General features: G+C 40.8%; 1 protein-coding gene across 12 annotated transcripts in view; it reads right to left on the reverse strand.

Annotated features, from left to right (window-relative positions):
* The window catches only part of ZNF462 (zinc finger protein 462), a 137,603-nt gene that overhangs the window by 102,193 nt on the left and 21,263 nt on the right, over nt 1–14,147 (reverse strand). For 2 of the 12 annotated variants that reach the window (XM_087419345.1, XM_087419343.1), the window contains exon 2: nt 11,413–11,498. The exons of the other annotated variants lie outside the window; for them this stretch is intronic. The gene's annotated coding sequence lies outside the window, so the exon portion shown is untranslated. The remainder of the gene's footprint in view (nt 1–11,412; nt 11,499–14,147) is intronic. 12 annotated transcript variants of the gene reach the window in all.

Below are 14,147 nucleotides of genomic sequence, written 5' to 3' on the forward strand. Positions count from 1 at the left end.
TGTCCTCTAGGGATTGCACACTTGACCTTATACCCCAAAACAGAGAGATACATCTTAAATGTCCCTCCAGGAAATATTAGAAGCAGTGTAAGCCATTACCCCCTGGAGATAATGGGACATCAATCATGACCACCTCCTCCCACAACTGAGATAAGGTGGGAAATCTGAGACTCAATGAGGTAAAGTCTGGCTTAGAAGTGTCTTATCATTGCCAAGGTCCATTTCATCATACATCTAGACTGGTGAAGAGGGAGTCATTACCTGGAGCTCTCTGCCCTCATTTAAGAGAAAAATCATTTTCAATCGAGCCCAAAACACATATTTATTGATCAGCTACCATGTGCCAACACCAACCATTTATTGAACATTTGAGTGCCTACTAGGCAACTGGTATGGGTTCTAGACATGAGAGAAAAAAAAGAAATATGGGACAACAAAAGGCAGATATGAAGCATGCTCTTTCTCATGTAAGTTAAAATATGGGACAAGACTAATATAAAACAAATTAGAGAATGAAGAATTCTAAACACTCTCTAATGAAGTGTGGATTGTTATGGTACAGTTTCCAAGCACAGAGATGATGAGAACAGCTGGGAAAGGACATGGTGGGTCTGTGGGTTTGATAATGAATGTTCTTGAAAGCTAGGCAGCCAGCGTGGGTCAGCAGAACTAGCATAGGTTTTTAGCAAAGAAAGATAATAGGATCTCACCCTAGCAGTAAGGATCTAGCTTTATCGCCTACCACTCGACCTCAGGCAAGACACAGAACCACTTCCTCACCTGTATAATGGGACTAAAAATATCCATCTCATAGGGATTAAATAAGATGACATCTATGGAGTCTCAAATGTCAGATCCTTCCCTTCCTCCCTTCATTGGGAGAGCAACAGGGAACTCTTATCATCCCTAATCAGAAGAATGGGATATAATGAAAGCTGTGTCCTCTCAAGATTATTCTGGCAGCCCTACGAAGGATTTCTGAGGCGGTGGCGGGGGGGGGGGGTGAGACATAAGCTGCTAAAGCAGCTGCTGAGATGGTCCAGGGATGAGATAAAGTAGGTCTGGGCCAGGAAGATGCACTGGGGGTGAAGAGGAGGCGGTCAGACCTAAACAATATTTACAAAGGAGAAAGGACAGAAGCTAACTCTCTTGCTGTCAATTCCATCTAATCACCAGGTCACCACTTTCTGCCCATCTAGGGTAACTAATGAGAGGTGGTCTGAGCTCAATTTTTTTTAACATATGCCAAGAACAGTTAGTTCTTCAGTGATAGATGGAAAATTATACTTTTAACTGCATTTAAAAACGAACAGTTCCAATGAAGGTGTAGAATATCGCCCGAGAACTTTAAGAAGCAACAGTCCTTAGGTTGGACTACTTTAACCAGGTGGTACTCAGAGAGAGTGCATCAGCTTATGGTAATGGCACTCTTATACATTTTCTATTTAACTAGAGAGCAAGGAAATCACCTACACCAGCACTGTCAGAAAGAAATATAATGCAAGCCATGGATGCAATTTTAAATTTTCTAGCAGTCAAAAACAGATGTAATTAATTTCAATAATATAGTCGATTTAGCCTAATATATCCAAAAATATTATTTCAACATGTAATCAATATAAAAACACATCAGTGAGATATTTTACATTTTTTTCCTACTAAGTCTCAACATTCAGTATATTTTAGACTTACAGCAACACTACATTTGGATCAGGCACATTTCAAATGCTCAATAGCCCCCAGTGGCTCAGGGCTACTGTACTGGACAGTATAGACTTAGACAACCTTCAAGGACCTTTTGAACAAAGTACTTATTCAGTAGAGTTTTCAGTGGAACTCACCTTGAGGTAGTCACCTACTGCAGCTGAACATCTGGAGTGAGAGATTTAAAATGCTAATCTAATCCCATCTGTTCCCTGGTTTACAGCCCTGCAATATCTTTACGTTTTCCTTAAGATAAAGACTAACCAGTTAGGGATCTCTCCCATTCACAAAGGAGAGTCTGTCACTTAAGTTTTATGGATTATGGAAATCATATCTTGATATCTTATCTCAGTAATAATAGAGATACGAAGGTCATCCTCAAAGCACAATCTCTCTACCTACATTATCAAGCTGGTCGTTTTCATAATGCACCAATCCCAGAGTTGATCCAGCTGAAAAACATCTTCAGCCAACAAGGGCTATTTTGAACCTGGCACTTGGCCTGCCTAGCAGCACCCAGCATGGGAGTTAAGAGCATGGGCTCAGAGCCCACTTGCCTGAGTTTGAATCCAGGTTTTACCACATACTAATTATCTGATCTTGGGAAATTGTATAACCTCTCTATACCTCTGTTTTCTCACCTGAAAAAGCATTAAAAAAATGGTAGTACTGTTTCTTAGGATTATAGTAAGGATTAAATGAGGTAATACGTAAAAATTATTTGGGCACACAGTCTGTCACCAATAACTCTTGGCCATTATTTTCATGGACCTCTCTAGTCCTCCAGAAACACCAGTATCATGTGTCTCAACAATCTGGAGAGGTCCGTAGGCATTGCACAATGGAAAGAGCACAGCTGACCTGCATTCACATCCCCACATTGACACCTAACACTGAGGGGACCACGTGCTAACCTGTCTGAGCCTTCACTTTCTAATATGCTAAATAGGAATAACACTAAAATTGGATCCACTGAACACTAACACAGTGAAGATTAAATTAGACAAAAACAGAGGAGGTAATGTGGCCCTTAGAAAATACAGTGCCTGCCCTCTCTTGAGTACCATTACCATTTCTCCTTTCCCTTCTCCATCAGAGCCTGTGGCTCTCAACACATTACTTTGGGGATGAGTTGGGGTACATACCTTCCGAGTGAAGTAAAGGCAAAGGGAAACCATTATGACAGGACTGTTTACTATTTCCATGGGCATCTGTTATCTTACCAAATCCTTACCATGTCCTTCATCATCACTAAAATCCATCCTACATAAGCCATAGCAAGGCATCTTGGCCACTGGCTCCGAGAAGGACTATTCTATGAAGAGCATGGTGATTTCCTTCCATGATGATACATCCTCACAAGGCTACAGGATGTCTCCTGAATATCCCAACTTCCTTTAAAAGCCTACAAAACATTTGTCATTCATGGGTGAGTCATCCACGGTGTACTGGAAAGGGCTGGTCAGAAGACAAGGTTTGGGACTTTGTTCTGGCTTTCAACCAGCTGTGACTTTGGGGAAGTCACTTGACCTTTGTGGGTTGCAGAGAGCACATCTGCTTCATGGCGTTGTAGAGAACAAATTTACATCAATGTATACTGAAAGCTCTTGGTCTAATTTACAAAGAGCTTTGCAAATCAATGTCAAGCAGGGATTTATCTAAACCTGACTTCCACACTTTTGTGCCTTGGTAGGATATTTTGAGAATTTGCTCTGAGATACAGAATGGGACTCTTGCTTTATGTTAGCTGTGTCATCTCCTACCTTCTTCCCCAGATCCAAAGTCAGGAATTGGAGACCCAGACCTCTGACTTTGAGAGCAGGAATAGGATGAGGCAGACAAGAAGCCTGGGGCCAGGGTGACTCATGGCTGTGGAATTCATTAACGGGTGGAATGCTCTCTGCATTTCTCTTCCATGTCAAGTCTCTGAGTTAGCAAGGTACAGATGACAGATGGAGGAAACAGGCATATTTCTTTGCAGAGCAAATATTATGTATATATACATACATACACGTTTGTGTGTGTGTGTGTATGCCTCCAGATACAAATGCAAAGATGTAAGCAAATTATTCCTCTATTAGGTTGTACAAAACCAGAAACCAACGTTGTTTTGAAAAAAGGTGTGTGTTAGAAAGTATGGCTTCTCTTCTGGCTGTCTTTTTTTCTCCACTGCCTTGGAGTTTGGCAAATTAAACCCCATAAATCCTTTGATACGATTAAAATTTTTAATAAAAAATGTAAGTGAAAAGAAAAAGAACTCCTTAGAAAGGCCATTAAAATTCTTAAACATCGTGCGACTCTGAAATTGTCATGTTCTTGGGTGGGACACGGGGATGTGCAGGTCAGATGAGAAGCTTAACGATGCCCGAATTAAAAAAATAAATAAAAATAAAAAGATGGTCCAAAACCTAAAGCAAATAAAGCCTGTATCACATCCTCATGTAAAGAGCTACCTAATCTTTCGTCCAAGTTGCACTTTGGTTAAATGAACGCCAGTATTATTCTAGAACAATAGGAAAGGACCTTAAAGGGGACATTCCAAATACCTTGTGCTTGGATTTTCTCACACAGCTGTAGTTATTACAACTCTATTAAACCAGCTGCTAATAATTTTCAAATGGTCCATTAGTTCTACCAACGACCTTGGGCCACGACCAATTCCAGATCTCATCTTCATGTCTTAATCAACAGGCTGAAATGGAATCCCCTCCTCTTTCAATAGAAAAATGCATTTTGAAGAAAGATTGTTGATGGCATAGCTTCTTTGTCACTAGGGAATTTGTATAATGTGCAATTTAACCTACAAACCCCAATCTTCCTGAAAGGAAAATGATTCCTCTGAGATTTCCTTCTCTAAAGCAAGGTGAAAACGAAACTTTTTTTTTTAAATTTTTTCCTTGTTTAACAGAACAGAATGCATGGATGGGTCTCTCAGGGCTCTGGAAAACTGTCTTGAATGTGCTTGAACAACAATGGGAACTCATCCAGAGCAAAAAATGCCAGGAAAATACATCCTAAGCTTCTTCAGATAAATCTAAGAAAACGTCACCTTCTCTATAATCAAGGGTGTGGAGAGGAAAAGAAGCTTACAAAAGTGATTTCATTTTCAGATGTGACTTATTAATGGGACTGAAGATGATTCTGTAAGAAATCAACACCATGAAAACAAGAGTGCCAAGACAAAAAGGAATGTCCTTTTCTTAGGCTTGGAACCGAAAATATTTTTCTCTCTCGTGACCATCTTAACTTTAAAAGCAGAAGCAAGGAATGTCAATCCGTATGGAGCTCCGCTGGCTGCTTACTATGTTTCCATTCTTTCCACAGAGAAGGGGAAAGGCAGCCCATTGTGTGTCTCCGCCAACAGAGATGAGAAAAAAAAAATCCCTTGTTTTTAAACTTTCAGAGAACACAGATAACTCAGGGAGAATGAAAACACACAGATGAATAAAGATTATTTTGGAATTAAATGTTAGATTTTAAAAATCAAGAAAGTTGAAGAATTCAAGACATAGCAGAACTTCCAGTAACAAAAAGGCTGGGCTTCATAGTTTGTGTGCTAGGGGAATGCGTCTTTTTTTTTTTTTTGCCTCTTTTTGTTATTTCTTCAGTACTTCTGTTCCAGGAAGAACTTTTCTTCATTACTACAAATATATCAATCTCCCATTTCCTAGAAATTGATCATGTCCTTTTCCAGCCGGTGTATTCTCTGTTCCACCTTTGACTTTTTACTAATTCTCATCAAATTAGCTAAAAATCTTGATTTCCCGTACTAGCTACAATCTTTGTCCAAGAACAACAACAAAACAGCCTGCCTTACTCTTTACTCAACCAGAAAGGTACAGAGGAAACCATCAGATATTAAGAATGCCATTTAGTCCTCCAGAATAAACGTGAGAAAGTGGCTTGGGGCATCTCTTTGTTCACGATGGCTGGCAAGTTTCCAGGCAAAAGTATTCAGTAATCTCATGATAATTGGACAACACAGTCCATTATGCACTCCCTACGATGCAATATTGTTTCATGTCACAGCATGATGCAAGAGACATGAGCTTTGGCGTAGGGGACAAAGGCAGGGAATGACCTCTGGAATTCCATATCAAAGCGTATGCCCTCTGACCTAGACACATTTGGCTAACCTGAGACAGTCACTAGTACATGGAGGTAAGCCAAAGTGTGTCAGTGTGGACAAGCCTCAAATATTTCTCAGCACAAATGGTGTTTAGCCTAACTGTATAATAAAACAAATGTATAACCACGGTTATGGACATAAGGAAAGAACTAGAGAAGGTAGATATTTGACTGAGTGGTTTCACGTGCTATGTAGTATGCTAGCTTTTTATATGCCCAAAAAGGGATGCTAAAAGTGGATGAAAGAATTTTCCTAAAGACGTTTGGGAAACTCTTCCAAACCAAGAGACTAGAAGATCACTCATGCTCCTGGAAGAGGTTCTTCAGGTGTTGCTGGGTTGATGACTGGAATTTCTGAGGCACTGACATGTAAATGGCGGTGGAACATAGGCTGACAACGTATTTGAAGAATAAGGTCATCCATAGCCTCATCAAAGCCAGGAAAGCCTTATACGTAGTTTTTACTGCCTAAAGAGCTAAACATTATCACCAGATCTTACCACCTTTTAGCAGAACGTCATCCAATGACGCATAGATCAACCAGCACAGAAAAAGCCTAACCTAAGAATCCTGTAGGCACACTGGAAGGATGGCAGATGGAATATGAGATCAATGTGGAATCTAGTCTAGCACATAAAGCATTCAAAGAAATGGTTATGCCCATTAGTTGGTCTGGATATACATACACATCGATGCCACCTGCAGATTCTTAAGGACGTGATCCTGCATCCTGATCACCTGGGTACCACAATATGTCTGAAAGAATGGATGACAAGAAAGACGTCCAAATAGCTTTATTTGGGAGAGCTGATCTTCGGCAATTAGAGAGCGCACAGAAGCCAAAGAAAATGCATCATTTGAGATGCAGCAATGTGGAGATGTAAACACCAGATTATGAGCTTCTAGAAGGCAGGGTCTGGGTCTTTCATTTCTCTAATCTCCAACATTTAGCACAAGTAGCACAACATTTAGGCAAGTAGTCAAATGCTCAATAAATGTCTGAATGAATGATCAATGAATGAATAAGAGAATAAGACAAGTGAGCCTGGTGTCCAGCATCAGAAACAGGGAAACAGGTTGTCTTTTTTCAACTAACCAGGAAGAGTCTGAGCAGAGAAAGGCTGTGCTAACACCAACGGCAGCCGCAAATGAAAGAAAAGGGCAGGGGATGCACAGTCTGATAGAGTCTGCCAGCTCTGTTCCCTTTTAACCAGACTCCCCTGTACATGTACCACGTCCCATCATTGGCATCACTTGCAAATCCAAAAGACAGCAGCAGCCACAGCAACAACCTGAGCTCCTGAACGATCCCTACAGGGGAGCAAAGAGACAGGAAAGTTTTACAAGATAAATGGAAAGGCAGCAATTTCTGAGGCCTCTCTTTTAAAAGGGGTGGGCAGGAAGGGTGTGTACACAGGGAGTGGAAGTACCGACTTCCACCTAGGTGCCCCATTAGGCCAATGCTTTGCAAAACCAGGTGTGTGCAATTTGCTTATTAAAGTTCTCACCCTGGGGCAACTGACAAGACTCATCAGTCCTGGAAGACATGTGCTATGACCCCAAGGCAAGTTAAAGCATATCTGGAATATTTTAAGCTAGAAAGAGAATCTTTCTGTTAAAGTGAAAGGGGATCATTTTGCTGAAACAACTGACTGGGAGGAAAAGGAATTAAGAGTGGTCTGTTCCCAGCGTTGTGTAGAAATTATCCCTTATCTTACAAAACAAAGGCTCAAAGTTAGATGGAGGTTCCAGAAGGAGCAAGGGAAATGTTTTTATTGATGATTCTATAAGTGGCAGCACTTCAAAAGGAAATGTTCCAGCAGAGGGCAAAAGCGCCAAGGTGGGCTAGTTCGCCTACTTGCTAAGAGGTCCAGGAGTCCACACTCTTTTGAACACCAAGGTCTCTTAGAAATCTAGATAACTTTCCCTCCTCATTAGCTAATTTGGTGAAATATGTGAAGTGACCAATGGGAACAGATGACAGTGGCATTCCTTAAGAGGAGCTGCCTATAGCTGAAGATGCTAAAAAATAGGAGAGCCTCAATTCTGTTTTCCAGAGGAGCCAAGAGGAGCAAATGGATGCAACTGCATGGGAATGACAGTAGCCTTTTCTACGTTGTTATTAATGGCATTCATCTCAAATTAGACATTAACAGATTGCTCTGCCTGTGAAACATAGCTCCCTCCCCACCAAACACTGACCCTATTCAAGGCAAAGTATTATCCTATGTACTTCATTCATACATATGATAAGCATGGCAGAGCTCTGCTGGTGGGTTCTCCATATCCTGGAGGTAAACAAAGTCCCAGCTACCGAACAACTCTGATGTGCCCATACTGTTGGAGACCCTCACAAATTCACAGCACTCTTTAGATCGCCAGGCACATTTATATCCTACACGTGTCCTCCCAACAGCTTATCTTTGGAAGCAGAAAAGTTTCCAAAATTATACTTAAAACCTTGTGAGGGTCATATTACAAGCAAATTTATGACCAAAGTTTTTTCTTCTAAATTTACTACATAAACTATGAAAGGATAATCCAAAAAGTCCTCTTGAATCAGTTTCATCATTCTGACTATATGAAACCTATAGACTCTAATATGTTGCAAGGCAATCACGCCCTCTGTGAATTGTGATAAACAGTTCATTTTTTTTCATTAAAATATAGAAAAGAGAGAAAGCAAAGAAAAAAATATTCACTGTGGGTTTGGCTTTGTTCCTGAAGATCTGGGGAGTTTTTGTGTTACTTAACAACTTCGTTACCTTGGGCAAGTCCCTTAAATGTTCTTGGATTCAATTTCTCCAGCCATAAAATGAGATTAAATAAATAACCTGCAACGTTCTCTCTAGTTTCAAAACCACATGTGTTATATAACAGGTAGGAAACCTCCAAGAAAAAATCTTGGAGCAGTGATGGTCAGGATACCAGGGTTCCAGCTTGGCTCTCTTCCACAACTTCGCTGTGTAACCCTGGGTAAGTTTATGACCGCTCTGAACCATCTACAGAGGAAAGGATTTAGTAGATGGTCTAGAAGGTCCCATAGAGCAGGTAGGCAATGAAAGGCAAACTGTGGACAACATGTAAGAACACGTAAGAAGGTGGTAGTGAAACAGGGAGATGAGTGATCCCCCACCAATGTCAGGGTTAGACTGTATGAACAAGGCAGAAAGAGAGGTCTTCAGGCTAGTTGATAAAAACCATGGTGAAAACCCCATCATTGATTCAAATCGCTACTTAACAACCTAGTTACCTTGGATAAGTTACTTGGATACGCTGTTCTGAATGAGAGTCTCCTAGTGACTAAATATTCTCTTCTTTGGTTTAAAACATTTGGAAATAGGAAGTCTTCAAGAACACCAAGTGGAGAAGTGTTTGGGTAGAGAGTAAGTGTGTGATTTCCCAACACGTAACTGTAAGGGACAGCAACTGTGGGTGAGGGCCAGCGCCTGTCATTTACCCTCTCCCGCCTACTGCAGCCTTCTCCGCCTGATCTCTCCGCTCTTCTGCAACAAGCTGAGACAAGACACAGAATCCTCAAAGCAGAGCTCCAGGCAGTCTCCACCAATCAATCAAAATTGGCACAAGAAATAGAAGCTATTTGCCAACACTGCTATAGTGGAATAAGCATAGATGGCCAAGGCAGGCAACTGAAATTCCATTTCAAGCTTCCCTAACTAACTTCTTACCTTGTGGACTTTGGACAAGTCACTTTAGCCTCTCCAGAACTGCAAAATGAAGCGGTTGGGCAGGATGATTTCATAGATCCACTCTAGTCTGGGATTTCATTTCTGTGAATATATCTAATGACTTTATATTCATTGCAGATGACAGTAATTCTCTTTTTCTTTTGGACCCTACCTCCTTCTGCGTTTTGTAGTTGACACTGCTGTGGACCCATGGATCAAGACTTAGAATGTGCTCACAGACTATGTCTGGATCCTTAAGGCGGCACCCCGGCATTTTATTTATAAAACTGGGATTCAGTATCATTGCCAACATGCAGTAGCTTGAATCCTGAGAGCTGGATACCCTTGAGTCATTATCAACTTTCGAAAGAGGCGGCACATTCACTCAGTTGAACAGAAAGACATTTCAAACTTTAAAATGATTTTGAATTTACACAAACATACTGGAGTCATGGAAAGACAGAGAAAGTTTAAAGAGTGGTCTGGTGAGGTAACCATTTCAATCACCTTCCTACCACTCATCTCTCATTTTTCTTTTGTACTAAATCAGTAACGTTCAATGAGTCATCAGGCAGCTAACTCCTTTCATGCTAAGGCCAACAGACCAGGTTCTTGGGTATGAGTTACCTCTTGATTATTATTTAGTAAAATACAAACTACTCAAGTCTGTTATTTTATTCAAAATAGGCATCACACATACTTTAGGCTACCTGGAGCATATTTTACCTTTCCCTGGGGAAAATAAAGCTTCCGTCTATCTAGAAGAGGAAACGCCCAAAGAGCAAATCATTATGAGAACTCATGACTCTCTCTGGCATCCTCCCCTTCTCTCCAAGTGGTTTATGTGAGGGCAGAGGGTAGGGGTGGAGGTAGGAACTGGAAGAGCTTATGAATCAGATGGCTCCAAAACACCAAGCAGTCCTCACATCAGTCCCATGGGCAGGAGAGCCTATTCAAGTTGTCCTTGTTCTAATAAAGTCTTTGGGAGCATGAGCTCTGCACCATCTGCCTTAAGGGTGACCTAATGCTGATTTCTGCTGGGGCAGCTGGAACAGGACAGGATCATTTGCCACAGTGATCTGAGTCACTTCTCAGCAACATCTCAGGGTTAACAAGATCACATGTTCAGCTGCTACTTAAGGCCTTGGAGGCACTTCAACCTCTTAACTTGGGTAAGCATTAGAAGCCTAGTAGGTAGTGTCCAACTCCTCAAAATAACTTTGAAGAGACTCTCTTCCATTCTTGGAGCTTCTAAGCATGCCAAGGACATGACCATGAGTTCTTAGGCCATGACCACTGTTTTCTGTTACAAATAACTGTCAATGAGAGAAATTTCCTCAACCTTCTTCTTTCTACTCAATTGTTTCTTCTTTTCTACTTCTAAAGCCACATTCTTCTCACTCACTCCCTATGAGACTTTTAAAGTTTCAAGGAAGAATAGAGAAAGAACATCAAATATCCTTAACAATATTTGTCCTGTAGCCACTCTCTTTAATGTGTGCAGGGTTTTTTTGTGGTAGCAGTAGTGATAGCTGTTTGGAGGACAGACAACATGTAAAGAAAAGAAATAATTTCCCTGCATTTTCTCAGGAAGCCAAAGTGTCTGATTTGTCAAATTTTGCAACAGGGTCATTCTCCTTTTTGTTGAGATTAATGCAGAAGACATCCTAAAAAGGTTACACTGACCACACACATTGCTTTGAGGCAGAATCTTCTTTCCAAGTTACTTCTTATCTCTTGGGGGCAATATTTACTTAGCTGGTTCAGTCATTCATTCATCCACTAACCACACATTGAAGATCAACTACTTATCTATCAGGCACACTATTAGACCCCAGATGGGGGTGATCCTGTAGTTAAGGTCATTCTGATTCACAAATGGGTCAGTTACCTGTGGCCCAATATCAGAGAGAATAGCTTTAAAGCAGGCCAGGCAAGCAGTCAGATGGAGCAAGTCCTTGGTCAACAAGTGCATCTCTTCATTGTTAACATAAAAAAAGAAGAAAAAAAAAAAAAAGAAACCAGAAGCTAATTGGGTGGATCAGTAGCAATTTCCTTGTATATAGAAATCAACATAATGAAACTTCCCTTTGTTTCTGCCAAAGGTATTAATATGAAAAAACTGGATCCAATTTAACTGATGAATGACAGATATTCTGCTAACATTACCTCCATGGTGGGAGGGAGGGGCCGGGGCAGCGGGGGATGGTGGTGGTGCACAATAAGTAGCCTGCCACTAAGATGACATTTCCCAAACCTAAATCACTCGGTATACAGTGCTCTTAAGGTGCCCTGGAGGTACTGAATTTCTGGGGAAGAAAAGACGAAAGCCTATTCCACAGCTCAAATTATTAGCAGCTACAAATATCAAGTTCTGACAGCATCTCTTTTCCTCTTCCTACTTCCTGCATGTGAGACATTAAAGCACAGTGACTGTTTCTTCCTCCCTTGCCAGCCTAATGATACTGAATTCCCAAGACCAGTGGTTCCTAAATCTCACCTCTAAGAACACACATTCTAGGGTCCCACCCTAGACCTAGTGACTCCTCCTCCCATGGTAGAACCTAAAAATCTATTTTTAATAACCTTCTTCTTGTTTCCAAGTTCTCACAATGATTCTGAAGATCACCTGGTTTAGGAATCACAGCCCCATACCACAATTATGGTGATTTTAAAAAGCAAATTGAAAAGGAACTGTCCACCTCATCTCACCCCACCCCACACACTTGTGGTTCCTCAAACATTTTCTTTATGAGCAATGAAAAGAACAGAACAGCTTCCTCCCCTACCACCGAAATATCCAGCAATTAGCAGACTAGACCCACGGATGCTTCGCATTCTGAAGCTGTAAAAACAAACCCTGTGTGTCTGGTGCAAAGTTTGCTCAGCAGCCCCCATGGTTGTGTGGGCTCTCCTAGCCATCTAAACGAACAAGCCAAGGCTGCTGATTCCAGGTAAAACGATAAAGAAGTCAAAGAGCCTCAATCTCAGACTCTGGACTCCATCCAAACTTCAGACAAAAAGATTACTAATCCCTTGTTGGCAATACAAAAATAATAACACAAAAACAAAATCACCTGCCATTAGCCAAATCTAATCTAATCTTTCCTTGCGTTAATAATTTTACTCAGGGTACTTCAACATCACACTTGGCCTAGCATGCACAAGAGATGAACCAACAACGCAGGCCTTACATAGAAGGTACTTTGGGAAAATGCAACTCTTGAGAATGGGCTGGGACGAAATGTGAGGATTAAAATCAGAATCAGTAAACAGGACCATGAAGAGAAAAGTCTTCATTCTCCCTCCATACACTGTCCCGCCCTCACTGGGCCAGCATTAATATGGTCTCTGCTGCAGAAAGGCTTTGACTTTCCTGCTATTATCCTAGTCTTGCTTTAACACATACTTTATATTAGAACGCGTTCCAGGAAGCATATGGCAATAGAACTAGGTCAACCATTAACCAAATAACAGGAAACTGCTCTGCAGCGCACACCCTTCAAAAGCTTGCTTAATGAGCTGGCTCTTCAGAATATGTCCTTCAGTGAGGTTGGAACTAACAGGATCCATGGGTTTCTTTAATGCTGCAAGGTCACCTCATACCTAGAAGGCTTCTGCACATACTAGACTTTCAATGGTCTAAATCATTCCATTCAAATGTTCAAGAACTAAAGTCAAAGGTGAAGAGGCAGGTTTTCTGAACCTGTTTGACCATCTTCAGAGAACATGACTATTGTGCTGGTGCTACCGCCTTATTCTTCCAATTCTGAACTTGGTAGGAAACACTACATACTCATCTTTTCTTTTCCTAACATTTTTTTCTATATTCCTTTAAGTTTCCATACCACCAATCTACCCCATGAAATACATGCCACAATCCATTTAGATTTAATAGGTCAAATAAAGTCTTGGAAAAAGATCTGTCTTCCTTTTTCATATAAAACTACAAACAAGTTGCCTCCAGAACTGCCGGCCTTGAATCGTTGAGTATTCCTGAGTTTGAATTTTTCCTCTCCAATGTTTCAGACTCAATTCTATGAAATCTAACTTTACAATGCCCTAAAGAGTCATTCAGGATCATACTAGTAAACTGTCATCCTCAAATTAGTATCCTTCAGAAACTTCCAGTAACGAAACTCACTTTGGCTTCTTCAACCTAGATTGCAATCTAGACATTCTGACTTTCAAAATATATTTATTATGGATTGTAGAATTGGGCAGTTTCCTTTGATTTAAGAACTTACATTAACTCTCATTTTTAAATTAAACTGTCAGGGTCAAATCTCTACATACTAAAGTTGAATGCTGTATGCTAGTGATATCTAGAATAGCAATCACTGCTTAGAAGAATAGCAATCATTGCTTGGAAGAAACTAAAAGATAATGTTCAGTTTCAGAAATTTAGGTGTATTTAGGAGCTACATGACCTTTTTAAAAGAGCTAGATTTTGGTTCAAATACTTATTGACTATGGACATCTGTCCCAGGCCCTGTGCAAGGCACTGATGATAGATGAACAAGGGAGACCCTGGGCCTGCCTTTCTGCATCTTCTAGTCTAGTCCCATTTAGTAATTGATCATGAGACAGACCAGTGGTTCGCCCTCAAAGTTGATTTGGCTAAAT

The sequence above is a fragment of the Ceratotherium simum genome, chromosome 29 (genome assembly GCF_057802395.1).
Source record: "Ceratotherium simum simum isolate JZ-2026a chromosome 29, ASM5780239v1, whole genome shotgun sequence".
Taxonomy (NCBI): domain Eukaryota; kingdom Metazoa; phylum Chordata; class Mammalia; order Perissodactyla; family Rhinocerotidae; genus Ceratotherium; species Ceratotherium simum.